General features: G+C 35.5%; 1 protein-coding gene and 1 pseudogene across 5 annotated transcripts in view; one reads left to right on the top strand and one right to left on the bottom strand.

Annotated features, from left to right (window-relative positions):
* The window catches only part of ZNF638 (zinc finger protein 638), a 134,346-nt gene that overhangs the window by 23,521 nt on the left and 95,084 nt on the right, over window positions 1–15,741 (top strand). The gene's annotated exons all lie outside the window — the stretch shown is intronic.
* Window positions 5,861–6,853, bottom strand: LOC118923983 (NEDD8-activating enzyme E1 regulatory subunit-like; annotated as a pseudogene).

Below are 15,741 nucleotides of genomic sequence, written 5' to 3'. Positions count from 1 at the left end.
CCTAGCCACGGCAATTAGACAAAACAAAGAAAAACAAGGCATCCAGATGGTAAAGAAGAAGTCAAACTCACTATTTGCAGATGACATGATATTGTACATAAAAAACCCCAAAGACTCCACTCCAAAACTACTACAACTAATATCTGAATTCAGCAAAGTTGCAGGATACAAAATTAATACACAGAAATCTGTTGCTTTCCTATATACTAACAATGAACTAGCAGAAAGAGAAATCAGGAAAACAATTCCATTCACAATTGCATCAAAAATAATAAAATACCTAGGAATAAACCTAACCAAGGAAGTGAAAGACCTATACTGTGAAAACTACAAGGCACACTTAAGAGAAATTAAAGAGGACACTAACAAATAGAAACTCATCCCATGCTCTTGGGTAGGAAGAATTGATATTGTCAAAATGGCCATCCTGCCTAAAGCAATGTACAGATTCAGTGCAATCCCTATCAAAATATGAACAGCATTCTTCATCGAACTGGAACAAATAGTTCTAAAATTCATATGGAACCAGAAAAGACCCCGAATAGCCAAAGCTATCCTGAGAAGGAAGAATAAAGCTGGGGGGATTATGCTCCCCAACTTAAAGCTCTACTACAAAGACACAGTAATCAAGACAATTTGGTACTGGCACAAGAACAGACCCACAGACCAGTGGAACAGAATAGAGAGTCCAGATATTAACCCAAACATATATGGTCAGTTAATATATGATAAAGGAGCCATGGGTATACAATGGGGAAATGACAGTCTCTTCAACAGCTGGTGTTGGCAAAACTGGAGAGCTACATGTAAGAGAATAAAACTGGATCATTGTCTAACCCCATACACAAAAGTAAACTCAAAATGGATCAAAGACCTGAATGTAAGTCATGAAACCATAAAACTCTTAGAAAAAAATATAGGCAAAAATCTCTTGGACATAAACATGAGCAACTTCTTCATGAACATATCTCCCCAGACAAAGGAAACAAAAGCAAAAATGAACAAGTGGGACTTATCAAACTAGAAAGCTTCTGTACAGCAAAGGACACCATCAATAGAACAAAAAGGCATCCTACAGTATGGAAGAATATGTTAATAAATGACAGATCTGATAAAGGGTTGACATCCAAAATATAAAAAAATTTCATGCACCTCAACAAACACAGAGCAAATAATCCAATTAAAAAATGGGCAGAGGAGCTGAACAGACACTTCTCCAAAGAAGAAATTTTGATGGCCAACAGACACATGACAAGATGCTCCACATCATTAATCATCACAGAAATGCAAATTAAAACCACAATGAGATCACTTGACACCAGTCAGGTTGACCACCATCCAAAAGACAGACAACAACCAATGTTGGCAAGGATGTGGAGAAAGGGAACCCTCCTACACTGCTGGTGGGGATGTCAATCAGTTCAACCATTGTGGAAAGCAGTATGGAGGTTCCTCCAAAAACTAAAAAATAGAAATACCTTTTGACCCAGCAATTCTACTCCTGGGAATTTACCCTAAGAATGCCGTAGCCCATTTTGAGAAAGACATAATGCACACTGTGTTTATTGCAGCCAAGAAATGGAAGCAACCTAAGTGTCCATCAGTAGATGAATGGATAAAGAAGAGGTGGTATATATACACAATGGAATATTATTCAGCCATAAGAAGAAAACAGATTCTACCATTTGCAACAACATGGATGGAGCCAGAGGGTATTATGCTCAGTGAAATAAGCCAGGCGGAGAAAGACAAGTATCAAATGATTTCACTCATATGTGAAGTATAAGAACAAAGAAAAACTGAAGGAACAAAACATCAGCAGACTCACAGAACCCAAGAATGGACTAACAGTTACCAAAGGGAAAGGGACTGGGGAGGATGGGTGGGAAGGGAGGGGTAAGGGGGAAAAAGGGGCATCACAATTAGTGCACATACTGGGCACAGGGAAGGCAATATAACACAGAGAAGACAAGTAGTGACTCTAAAGCATCTTACTGCACTGATGGGCAGTGAATGTAATGGGTATGTGGTGGGGACTTGATAACAGGGGAAGTCTAGTAAGCATAACGTTGCTCATGTAATTGTACATTAATGGTACAAAAAAAAAGATGAAGATGAATTCAGGAGTCCATAGGAGGTGATCAAATTGATCACAAGCAGGCGAAATATCAGCCAGCCCCTAAGATTGGCAATGAAAGTTTTTCTGGAGCCCAACTCAGAGGGTGCTTCAAGTTTTCAGTAGCAATACTAAAAAAGACCACAAGATGGCAAAGGAACTCTAGAATACTAGTTGTAAAAAAAAAAAGTCGATTGGAGAGGCAATGATCAGATATTTTTTGATGAAAACAAAAAAAGAAAGTTTAAGAATATCTATATTTCAAAACTTATGGAATAATAAACATACTTTCTCTGGTAAATTTTTGCAAAGCTTGCTTATTGTTGAAGTGAAGTCTTTCAAACATGTTAAAAAGCAATATTGTGGACTTATGTATGGAATCTAAAAAAAACCCCATCGAACTCATAGAAATTGAGAATAGAAAAGTGATTGCCAGGGACTGGAGGTGGTGGTGAGGAAAATAGAGAAAGGTTGGTAAAAGGGTACAAACTCAGCTATAAGATGAATACGGTCTGAATCTCTAACGTCAAACATGGTGAATATAGTTAATAATACTGTATTATATAATTGAAGTTTGCTGAGAGTAGAACTTAAATGTTCTTACCAAAATTTTAAACATACAGCTATGTGTGTGTATATATATATATATATATCTAGTTTGTATATATATAAAATTATATATAGTTAATTAACACATCCATCACTTTATGTATATGTATGTACATATGAAGCCACATGTTGAGATGGCAGTGTTACAAGATGATGGAGCCACTCTCAGCCAGGAACACTATGTGACTGACTACCTTTATTAAACTGCATTGGACTTGTAGCACAAGCAAAAAAATGAACCTGTATAAAAATATATACATATATATATATATATATATATATCTGTGAGGTGATGGATATATTAGTAAGCTAGATAGGAGGAATCTTTTCACAATTTACGTGTATCAAGTCATCACAATATTTACTTTAAATATCTTGCAATTTTGTTAATCACATACCTCAATACAGCTGAAAGAAAAGAGCAGTATTGGTAAATGAGTTAGATATTTGTTTCTCAGACTTTAACAGATATCATCTTGCCCCCTTAGCTTTCTGACCTCCTTTTCTCTCTTTTCTGACCTCTGTCCCTCTGTCTCCTTCCACTGAGACAGTATAATATGAGGAAAGCAATATAATGCAGTGGTTAAGGGCATGGATTATGGAGCCCTACTACTTGAGTTCAGATACAGAACACCAGTTATTAGGTGTGTGACATTCAGCAAATTACTTAACTCTGGTCTTGACTCCTTTTTCTGTAAAATGGGGAAAATAATAGTTTCTACTTTATTGGATTATTCTCTGGATTAAATGAATTGATATGTATAAAAGCACTTAGAATGATGTCTGGCAAATAAAAATGTTAAATTGTTTGTGTTGTTAAATTTTCAACTTTTTTCTATTTATTTGTGCTGTAACTTTTTAAAATTTATTAAGGAGATGAATGAACTATTTTCTCTTGTTAAAAAAACTTTGAAATCAAATTCAGTTGTTTTTTGTGGTATTTAATAGCTTTTTTCCCCATCAGTCAAATTTCCCTATTTCTCACCCTTAGATTAGTCATCTTAAGAGAAGATGACATGGATTTTGTTTACTTATATGGAGGATTTTTATTAAAAGGAATAGGGTTGTTATGTTCCCAGAAAATGAAACAAGAAAGAAAAAGACAGATCAAAGCAGGATAGATTTATATTTTATAGACTTTTGTTCCGTATAAAGAAATACCTTTTCAGTAACCCAGAATTTTTTTAAAGGAGATGATTCTTTACTTATTTAACCATTTTGCATTAAAACTATCTGCTATTGAAATAGAAATTTGTACATTCACTCTTTAGAAAACAAAACTTTTAAATAAAATACTTCAGGTAACTAACAGATATTGCATGATTTGTATGATAAACATATATTTGTAGATTTACAAGATAAAATCATAAATATAAAGTTAATGCCATGTACTTACCATTCAGTTGTAGAAATAGAACATTAATACTTTTGAAGCCCCATATACCCTTACTGATCCATTCCACTCCCTATACTTCTCCCATGCTGACTTTTTAATTTATTAATCTCATATCAGAAAGTACTTTACCATTTATAGACACATTCATAGTCAACATATTGCTTAGATTTGCAAATTTGAAAACCTTACACGAACAGAATCCTATTATAGGTATTGTTCTTCTGCAATTTGCTTTTTTTAAAGTCAGCATTATATCCCATTCATCCATGTAAATACATTTAGCTGGAGTTCATTCGTTTTAACTCCTGCATAGTGTTCTATTATTTGACTATACATTTTATTTTAACCTTTCTTCTATCAGTGAAAATGGTATTAAAATCAAGGAGACTTCATTTTGTTCTTAAAAAATCAGTGTTGTTAAGAATATTTTGTACCTATTTCTTTGTACACATGCTCCAGTGTTTTCTGGGTTACATACTTAGTAGGGTAATGCTGGAAAGCTACACAAACAGTTTTCCAAGGTTATTTTTATCCATGTGCCTTCCCATCTGCAGTATAGAAGAGTTAATGTTACTTTATATTCCTATCAACTTTTGACTTTTGAGGTTTTTTCCTGGTGTGTACAAAATGGTCTCTGCTCTAGTCACTCTGGCCTCCTTAGTGTTACTTGGGACCTTTGAACTTATTCTTTCCTCTGCCTGGAATGTTCTCCCCTCTGACATTCCCATGGTTTACTCTTTCACCTCCTGTAGGCCTTTATTCGGTTGTCAGATCTCTGTGAGGCCTTCCCTAGCCATCTCTTTAAAAATATGACATGCCTCTCCCCCATTCCCTATCCCCCTTCATTGCTTCATTTCTCTCCAGAGCCCTTGTTACCATTGCCTTTTCCTACTGGAACCTAAACTCCATAAGGGCAGGGATTTTGTATGTCTTGTGCACTGTTGCATCCCTGGAGTGCACAGCAGTGCTTGCATATAGTAGACTTTAATAAATATTTGTTGACTCAATGGAATGAATCTCATTGAGGTTTCATTTTCATTTTCTTGATTATTAATGAGATTGAGCAGATTTCTATCAACTGTATTTCCCCATCTGTGAAATACCTCATCAAATATTTTTCTCAATTTTCTATTGTGTTAATACTTTATTAATTTTGGGGAGTTCTCTATAAATTCAGATTCTAAATCTTCATTAATTATGGGTATGATATTATTCCACTTTAAGTCACTTTAATTTTTAATTTTCTTTCTTTAAATATAGGTATCTTTTGATAAACAGTTTAAATTCTAAGTTGCAAAGTTCATTAATGCAACTGACCCTTGAACAATGTGGGAGGTTAGGGTGCCAAACCCCTGTGCAGTCAAAAATCTGCATATAACTTTTGACTTCCCCAAAACTTAATTTCTAATAGCCTATTGTTGACTGGAAGCCTTACTGCTAACATAAACTGTCAATTAACACATACTTTGTACATTATATGTATTATATATTATATTCTTGTAATAAAGTAAACTAGAGAGAATAAAATGTTTTTTCAAATTGTTGCAAATTTCCAAAATATTTTCCGATATATTTATTGAAAAAAGTCCATGTACAAGTGGACCCACACAGTTCAAATCCATGTTGTTCAAAGGTCAGCTGTATTTGCCTTTATATTTTATGTTGTTTGAATGTTGTGTAAGCAATTTTTTCCTGTCCCAAGGTCATCAAGATATTTACCTATATCTTCTTGGTTTTTTACAAATGAGAAAAAATGTTTATTAAGGAAACATTTTAACAGTTCTCCTTTAGCAGAATTTTACAGACTAGAGCACAACCTGAGGGTAATGATTACAGTTTCAGTCGTCAACACACTACATAGGATGCTTATTTTACAGCTGGAAAGTTGCTGAAGTTTGTGACATGCCACTATAAATGTATGCATTATTAAAAATTACAAATTGTTTGGCAATTACTTTGATAACCTCTTGAGCAACAGCTCCCCCTATGAAAGCAGCAATGGTGTGTGGCTTAGCAGCTTCAAATCGACAAAATTCATGGACATAATCATCTTTCACCATTACAGATAATCCATGTTCCTGAAGGAAGCCAGTGAGACAAAACTTCAGTTTTCCTATATCTTCTTCAACATGATAGTTAGATACTCCTGTATATCTACTGTGTTGTTTATAAAATCTATCAACAGCCTGTAACATTAAGTATAATACTATCTCATTATCTGGGTTGTCCATGCTGGAAATAATTTCATCCTTGTTAATTGTATCTAAGCCATATTCTTCAGCTAAGGGTCGACATCTTACCACTCAAAGAAATGCAGAATTGCTGTAGAGTAATTTTAATTCTTTCTCTGAAATGGACTCTGGTGCCTGGCCTATAGACTGCAGCAATTTGGCAACATGATCACCCACAACAGCAGCATCTTTCTTTGCTTTCTCATGGTAAACATTTTGCAGTTTTATGTATTTGCTTGAATCTGCAATCATATCAGGAATTGTGCCTCGAACAGGTAAATTTCTTTGACCATCTTTGGTCACAAATTCCTTTAAGGCATGAGCTAAAATCCAGAATGATGGAATCTGTTTGGTGATATTTATGCAGCAATCATCATTAAATATATCTTCAGTACTGCTTGAGATCTGCATTGTATTTAGTGCTGTCTTCACATTTTTGATAGCTTCTTCAAAATTCTCTTAATCTTCTGGAGCCCCATTTTCATTCTTTAGAATTCCTTGTCAGATTCTGAAGCTACCTATATCTTTTTGTTAAAGTTTTAGATTAGCCTTTCACTTTCAAGTATCTAATCTATCTGGAATGTATGCTGTAAGATGAGAGTCCTTTTTTTTTCATATGGTGAGCCATCCTTCCCCTCACTGATCTGCACGCCACCTTTGAGATATATATATATATATATATATATCACATACATATTATATATATATGACATATAGATATATATTTTATATTATATAAACATATACATATAGTTTCCATGAATGCTTCTTTTTTGAGCTCTCTTTTTTTCCACTAGGTTTTGTTTATTTCTGCATAATGCCACTCTTTCTTATATACTAAAACTTTTAATGCATCTTAATATCTGGTGGGACATTCTCCCTTTTTTATTCTTCTTCCATAGGAGAATCTTAGCTATTCTTGGCCCATCATTCTTCCATATAGATTTTAGAATTAGCTTATCAAATTCCAAAAAATGTGCAGTTGAGGTTTTGGTTGAAATTCAATTGAATTTGTACACACATATAGGGAGAATTGCTATATGAATGTTCCTATCTATAAGCATAGTATAGAGTTCATATTTATTTAGATCTTTAATATCTTTCAGTAAAGTTTTCTAATTTTCTCCGCATAGAATCTTGCATATCATTTTAAAGATTTCCTATTGGTACCTAATTTATATCGCTCCCATAAATAGTTATTTTTAAATTACATTTTCTGACTTTTTTGTTGATGTATAGATATATACAGTTTATTTTGTAATTTGATCTTATGCCATTAAACTTTATTATTATTAATTCTAGTTATCTATAGATTCTTTGGAGTTTTCTATATATAGTCATATTATCTTCAAAGAGTGATAATCCTATTTCTTTTTAATCTTTACAACATTTTTTTCTTGTCTTAGGTCATTAGCTAGGACTTCTAATGTAATGCTAAAAAAAAGCAGGGATAATGGGGATAATGGGTTGAATAGTGTGTCCATTTGTAAACTTAGAATTTGACCTTATTTGGAAATTGGGTCTTTGCAGTAATTAAGGAGCCAGAGGAGATCATACTGAATTAGGGTGGACTCTAAATCCAGTGAAAGTGTCCCTGATAAGAGCAGGAAAGGGCATACACAGACACAAATAGAAAAAGGTGATGAAAGAGGCAGAGACTGTAGTGATGTATCTATCTGTAAGTTAAGGAATTCCAAAGATTGCAAGCAACCACTGGAAGCTAGGAGAGAGACATGTCACAGTTTCTCCCTCTGAACTCTTATAAGGAAGCAACCTTTCTAATGCTTTGCTTTTGGATATTTTGCCTCTTGAAATGTAATAATAAATTTCTGTTGTTTTAAGCCAGGTTTGTGGTTTGTTATTGCAGCCCTAGGAACCTAAAACAATGTATATCTTTATCTTTTTTCTGACATTACTGCCTTGTTTGTTTATTTAATATCACCCTCTGCCGTGTGTGTGTGTGTGTGTGTGTGTGTGTGTGTGTGCACATGTGCATGCTTTAAATTTGGGAGAGTGGTATTTTTTTTGTTATATTCTTTTAAGAACTTATTTAGAATAGGCAATGTATTCACATTTAAAAGGTATATTTAAAAGGTATAAGAGGGTATACTGTAGCCACCCACTATTTTCAGTGTTCAGCCTCATTTTTTTGTTTTCACTGAGTTTAGTACAGTGATCATTCCTGATCATTATAGAAACATAGTCATTGCTCATTTCTACAATTTTCTGGTATTTTTATTGGTTGGATGTACTATAGTCTGTTTAATCACTTGTTGATGGGTATTTAGGACATTGTAAATTTTTTGCCATTACAAATAGTGCTCCCTTGTTTGTACAGTTATATGAGTACCTCTGCAGGATAAATCCCTAGTAGTGGAATTTCTTTTTCAAAGAGCATGTGTTTTTGTAATTTTAATAAATATTGCCAATTTGCCTTCCATAGAGATCACAATTTACACTCCAAATAGGAATATATCGGTGCTGATCACCCATACTCCAACTACCATAGTTATACTTTTTGATCTATGCTAATCTGATAGGGGAGATATGGTATCTCCATATAGTTTCAACTTACACTTGCTTGTGAGTGAAGTTGAGAATCTTTTCAAAAGATTTCAGTTTGAAAGATAGATTTGATGGGTATAAGATTCTTGGTTGACAATTTTTTTCTTACAGCATTTTGAATATGTCATTCCTATGTCTTCTGGTCCCCATTGTTCCTGATGAGAGATCAATATAAGATGAGTTGTTTTTGTCTTGCTGCTTTCAAATTTCTCTTTGTCTTTTAACATTTTTACTGTATGTTTGTGGATCCCTTTATGTTTCTGTTACTTGGTTGAGCTTCTTAGATGTGTGGATTAATGTCCTTTTTAATCAAATTTGGGAAATATTTAGCCATTATTTCTTCAAAAACTTTTTCTGTTCCTTTCTCTATGTATTTTCTCCTCTCCTTCTGGTCATCCCATTATGCTTATGTTGGTGCACTTAATGTTGTCCAACATTTCTCTGAAGCTCTGTTAACTTTTCTCCATTCTTTTCACTCTCCTTTTTGGGGGTTGTATGATCTCCACTGGTCTGTCTTCAAGACAGCTGATTCTTTCTTCTGCCAGCTCCTCTAGTGAACTTGTCATTTCAGCCATTGTACTTTTTACCACCACCATGTCCATGTGTTTCTTTTTAAAACTTATTTCTCTCTCTTCATTGAATTATCTATTTGCTGCAATATTGTCATACTTTCATTTACTTCTTTTAACATGGTTTCCTTTAGTCCTTTCAATGTATTTATAATGGTTATTGTGAAGTCTTTGCTTGTTAAAACCAATATCTGGGCCCTCTCATTGGCAGTTTCTGTTGCCTATCTTCTTTCCTATTTATGAGCCATGGTTTTTGTTTTTTTGTATGTCTTCTATTTTTTTGTTGTTGAAAACTGGACATTTTAGGTAATAAAATATGTTGTAACAATTCTAGATACTGATTATCCCTCTCTCCTGGGACTTGTTTTTGTTGTTGTTTTTTTCTTGTTTATTTGTTTAGTGACTTAACTATTTTGTGAAGTCTATTGCCCCTCCACAGCCTCAGTTCTTGCTTCTCAGAGGTAGCAGCGTTGGATGTGCACAAGTTACACTGGGATGACAGTGTTTTAGCAGGGCTGTCTTTGTTTCTTTCCCTGGTTTGTTAAGCTCTCTGCCTTTGTTAGTATCATAACTAGATTTTAGGCTGATTACTCTGTTGTTTCTGACTATGTGTTGAGGCATAAATTTTTACACAGTCTGATCCAATTAAATTTGGGTTTCTTTGCTGAGGTACTTTTTGAGACCAGCCTATGACATTCTTTCTGCCCCCATGTGGCTCTTTTACTAAACTGGATTAAACATCTTAATTTCATATACCACTTCTCTACTATGTCTGAGATTGCCTTTCAGCTTGAATTTTTCTACACTCTGTTTTAAATAAAGTCATTTCCTCTGAGGAGAGCTTAAGAGCCCTCTACTGGTATGGTGTGCCTCTCTGCCTGGGAAAAACCATTGAGTCACTGCTCCAGAGCAGGTATTGGGAACAGTGGTCCACTTCTTTTAGAATGACAGCCCTGGCTTATCAGCAGGTCTCTGGGTGGAGGCAGCTTGCCTCTGGTCTTCTCAGATTGCCTCTCCTGGAGGGGACTTCTGCCCTACAGAAGAAGACAGTCTGTCAGGACAAAGACAGTTAGGGCCACAGTATTTTTGCACTGCTATATCTGGGGTGCAGCCTTCACCTTATGAGTATGAATGGGTTATAAAAAGGGAGTCCCAAACCTCTCTGCTACACATGCTTGAAATTTCCCTCTATAACACAGAGCTGGGAGTGAAAAGAAATGTTTGTGGCTTGTCCTTCTGGAGGGATACCATTTCCCTTAGGAGCCAGGGGAAGAGGAAGCCCATCTTCTCATCATTACCAACTAGAGTAGAGTTTCCATCACACTGAGTTTGATGGGAGTAGTGAGTGAGCAGGTCATAGCTCAAGTGACACAAATTCTCATGGTCTTGCCAAGATTTAGTAGATTTTTTTGTATAAATGTTTCTTCATTTATATGCCCTTAGGACAATTTGCAAAGACTTTAAATATTTTTTAACAATAATTTTACCAGTATGGTTGGTTCACTGGGGAGTGTGTCTATAGAATTCCTATGCTTCCATTCTCAAAGTGGATCTTTTTCTTGAATTGCTTTTGCAGCTAGGATATAGACTCTATACACAATGCTATAGGGGTAAAGAGTTCATAAGATGAAAATCCTGAAGGTAAAGGATTATTTTCATTTTATGTTTGAGGAAACAGTTTATTAATATTGCTTATATTGGATTTCAAGTCAAATTATCTTGTTTCTAAATCCTAGGTCATTGTTCACTGATTGATATAACATACTTTTGATTTGTATTTTTAATGAAAAGACCATAATCTTTGGATATCAACATATGCACTGCTGCATGAAAAGTTACCCCCAAACTTAATGGCTTAAAACAACAGTAATTTTTTTTATCCTTACCATTTCTATGGCTTAGAAGTTCAACACTGGCTAGGTATGTGGTCCTTGCTCAGAGTCCCTCCTGAGATTGCTTTTAGGACATTGACTCAAACTGCAGTCATCTGAAGGCTCACCTGGGGCTGGAGGTTCTGTCTGCAAAGTGGCTCACTGAAACAGCTGCCAATTTTGGGTAGTTATTGGGAAGAGGCTTTTTTCCCTCCCCTTATGGGCTTTATCAAAAGGGTGTTTGGATGGCCTCATAACAAGGCAGCTGGCATTTGCTAGTGTGAATAACCCAAAAGAGAGAAAGAAGAGCCAGACAGAAGCTATCATTTTTATGACCTAGGCGTGCAGGTCACATAGCATCATTTCCATCACATTCTATTCATAAGAAACAATTTGCTAAGTCTGACATACATTCAAGAAGAATGGAATCAGGCCCCACCTCTTGAAGTGAAATGCATCAAAGAATTGTGGACATATTTGGAAACCATGAATGAGGCAAACTAATTTCTGGTCCCCATTACACTAGTTTTGATAAAAGCTCGGAAAAATAACTGCTTATTCTTTTGAATCAGTTTCTGAACTTCTCTATATATACACTGGGTATACCTTATAGTCTGGAGCAAGTGCTGCAAAATGTAAGTATCAGTAAGAACCAAGTTTTCTTGATGTTTATGTTCTTTTGCAGGACATGAAATGGTTCTGTAATTTCTCAAACTTTCATTATGGCCCTGTGTCTATCTCAATAGTCAGATTTGGATTCTAAAGGCAAAGGGAGGGTAATAATTACCCCAAATCCTATTTTTTAGGACACACACACTTGAGATGAAATGGTGATGGAATTCTTTATGTCACTGAGACAAAGCCTCCTGGATGTTAACAAATCACAGGAAAAAGTTTGGGCTGACTATTCCTTTTTCTAATCCTTTCAGTCATTGAGCTATGATGGTGCTGAGCAGGCAGAAGCTGAGACCTGGATAGAGCTGCTCAGTACTTGTCTGGCCCCTCAGAAAGCAGAGTGGGTAAAATAAGAGGATGGGGAATTGTGACGATGGTCAGAGTGATGGTCAGAAGAAGATGTGGGGTAGGATGGCTTTTTTCTATGCAGAATACTGACAAATTTAAATGAGAATTTGTGCAAGTGTTTCATAGTGATTAGAAGGCATAATAGCTTGGAGTAGCATGGATATAGTAGATTCTAAGATAAAAAGACATTTTTCTTAGGAATGCCACAAATATTGATGAACACCTTTTAGTCTATAGGAGATTTCCAGACTCTCTTCTTGAAGACAAGCTAATCTAGTGCCCTCTCTTCCCCCTTTTTACTTCCAAGAAAACTGAAATCCATTGAGGTTAGTGTCTAAGCAAGGTCTAGAAAGGTAACTCTTGTGATTCCCAGTCCAGTATTTTATTCAATGTTCTATAAAGTCTTAAGTAGCTTATAAGGCTTTGCATGATCTGGTCCCTTGCTATTTCTCCATCTATATCTTGTCCTACCTCTATATCACTCCATCTCAACTGAGCTGGCCTTCTTGTTATTCCTCAAACACACCCAGTGTATTCCTGTCCCAGGTCCTTTGCATTTAATGTGTCCTTTATTGAAAAGTTCTTTTTTCAGATATCTGTGCAACTTTCCCCCTCTCTTCCTTTATATCTCTGCTCAGCTATCACCTCATCAGAGAAGACTTTCCTGATTACCCTATCTAAAGCATTACCCAGCCCCTGCTTCATCATTTTTCCCTTACTTGTTTTCCTTATTTTATATTACCACATTATCTATTTATTATTTCTTTCTGCTAAGACGTAAATTCTATGAAAGTGGGTATTTGAATTTTCCAAGTATCTTCCAGTGCTTAGAATAGTGGCACAGAGTATTCACTGTAATGTAGGTCAATTTATGTCAATCCTTTGCTCAAAATCTTCCCATCTCACTCACAATAAAAACCAAGACATCCTTAAAATGGCCTATGTCATGGACTGCATTGTGTTACCCCAAATTTGCATGTTGAAGTCTTACCCCCAAGTGTATCTCAGTGTGTATTTGGAAATAAGGCCTTTAAAGATGTGATTATGGTTAAATGAGGTCATATGGATGGGCCCTAATCCACTATGACTGGTGTCCTTATAAGAAGAGGGAGAGATACCAGGGATGCATATGCACATAGAGAAAAGCCTATGCAAGGACACAGCAAGAAGGTGGCCAACTGCAAGCCAAGGGGAGAGGCCTGAGGAGAAACCAAACTTGTTCACACCTTGGTCTTAGACTTCTAGACTCCGAAACTGTGGATAAATTGCTGTTGTTTAAGGCACCTAGCCAGTGACATTTTGTTATGGTAGCACTAGCAGACTAATACAGACAGCCTGTGAGTATTCCCCATTCTCCTTCATCTCATCTCCTCTGTTGCCTCTTACTCAGGCTGTTGTAGCCTCTTTGGCCATCTTGCTCTTTCTCAAAGTATGCCAAGCTGGCTTTCGCCTCATAGCTTTTGCACTTTTGTTTACTCTGCCTGGAATACTCTTTCTCCCAGATCTCTCTACTGTTCATTCACATACTTCAGTCGGGTTTCTGCTCACATGCTGCCTTCTTAGTGTTCCCTTTCTTGACCATCTTCTTTAAATTACAGCCTCTGTCACGTGCTTATTCCCTATGTCCTGATCTTGCTTCATTTTTGCGCATATCACTTATCACTATCTGATATACACATTCCCATATGTACATATGTGTTTACTGTCTGTCCCCTCCATCAAGGTTATACATTTATGAGGGCAGGAGTTAGCTGACTTCTAGTTTTCCCCTGACTAGTGACTAGAAGAGTTTCTGGAACTGAGTATGTCTTCAAATTATTTTTATAGGATCAGTTAATGAATGAACAAATGGTACTGGCCCATGGGTAGACAAATAGATGGGCAAGACAAACTAGAAGATCCATAAATCCATTTTTATATACGGGACCTAAGTGATTTGTTGTTTGTTTCTTTTTCAAAAGGAAAGAGACACTTTGGTGAGGGGGGAAAGGTTTACTAAATATGTAGAAAGTTTACAAGTGATTTAATACATTTGGAAGGAGACAAAGCTGGATTTCTACTTCATGCCACAAAAAAGAAAAAATTTTAGATTCATTAAATATCCACTGTAAAAAATAAAATTGTAAAAAATTTTTTTAAACTTTAGGAGAATTTTTGTATCATTTCTGAATGTGTATGCTTCTGGGGGTGGGGTTGGTGTGAGGCTTCTTAGACAAAAAGAACATTCAGAAGTCAAAAGGGAAAAGATTGTCAAATTTGATTACATTTAATATTTATAATGGCAAAAGACACTCCAAAACAAAATTATCAATGGGGGGAAACCAGTTGCAACATATTTGACAAATGCTTGATATTCCTTATATCCTAATAACTATCTCCTGATAAAAAAGAGACAACCAGCTCATTAAAAATATGAGCAAAGAATATTGAAACAGCTTTTTTAACAGAAGAAATGCACATGGGCCAGTAGATACAAAAGGACTCAACAATTCGTACATACACACATACAATTTTTTACCCATCAGGATCATTCATTCTTTTATCAAATACACACTGATTTTTCCACTGTGTAACAAGTGTCATTCTAGGTATTAGAGAGAAAGTAGTGAAGAAAACAGACCAATCTGGTATCATGGATCTCATGTTCAGTGAAGAGAGATAGCTAAGAAGCAATAAGAAATAAGAAATAAATTATTTGGTGTGTTAGAAGGTGATAAGTGCTATAGAAAGAAATAAGGCCATGTAAGGGGACAAAAAAGAAATACAAGGACTTTAAGAGGTTAGTTTTCCCAACTCCAGGGAAATGAATTTGAAAACCTAGACAAAACAAATGCATTTCTAGGAGAATATAAATAATAAAAGTGATTGTGGAGGAAAGAGAGAAAATCTAATTGTGTTATATATCATGAAGTAGCTAGTGAAAATTGTTCAAAAGCAGCTCTTAGAATAAGCACTAGGCAAGATATTTCAAAGGTGAATTCTACCAAACTTTTAAAGAATAGACAAGTCTAGTAATATTTAAGTTATTTCAGTTTAGGGGAAGATGTGATGTAGTGGAAAAATGGACATGTGTATTCAGTGGAAGAGGGAATTCTTAAAAAATTTTTTTATTAAGTATTATTGATATACACTCTTATGAAGGTTTCACATGAAAAAGCAATGTGGTTACTACATTTACCAATATTATCAAGTCCCCACCCATACCCCAATGCAGTCACTGTCCATCAGTGTAGTAAGATGCCACAGATTCACTGTTTGCCTTCTCTGTGCTACACTATTTTCCCCATGACCCCCACACCATGTGTACTAAACATAATAGCCCTCAATCACCATCTCCCTCTCTCCCTACCCACCCTCCCAC

Source organism: Manis pentadactyla, chromosome 2 (assembly GCF_030020395.1).
Source record: "Manis pentadactyla isolate mManPen7 chromosome 2, mManPen7.hap1, whole genome shotgun sequence".
NCBI lineage: Eukaryota > Metazoa > Chordata > Mammalia > Pholidota > Manidae > Manis > Manis pentadactyla.
The sequence above is the reverse complement of the archived record's forward strand: the minus strand, read 5'-3'. Positions and strand labels throughout refer to the sequence as shown.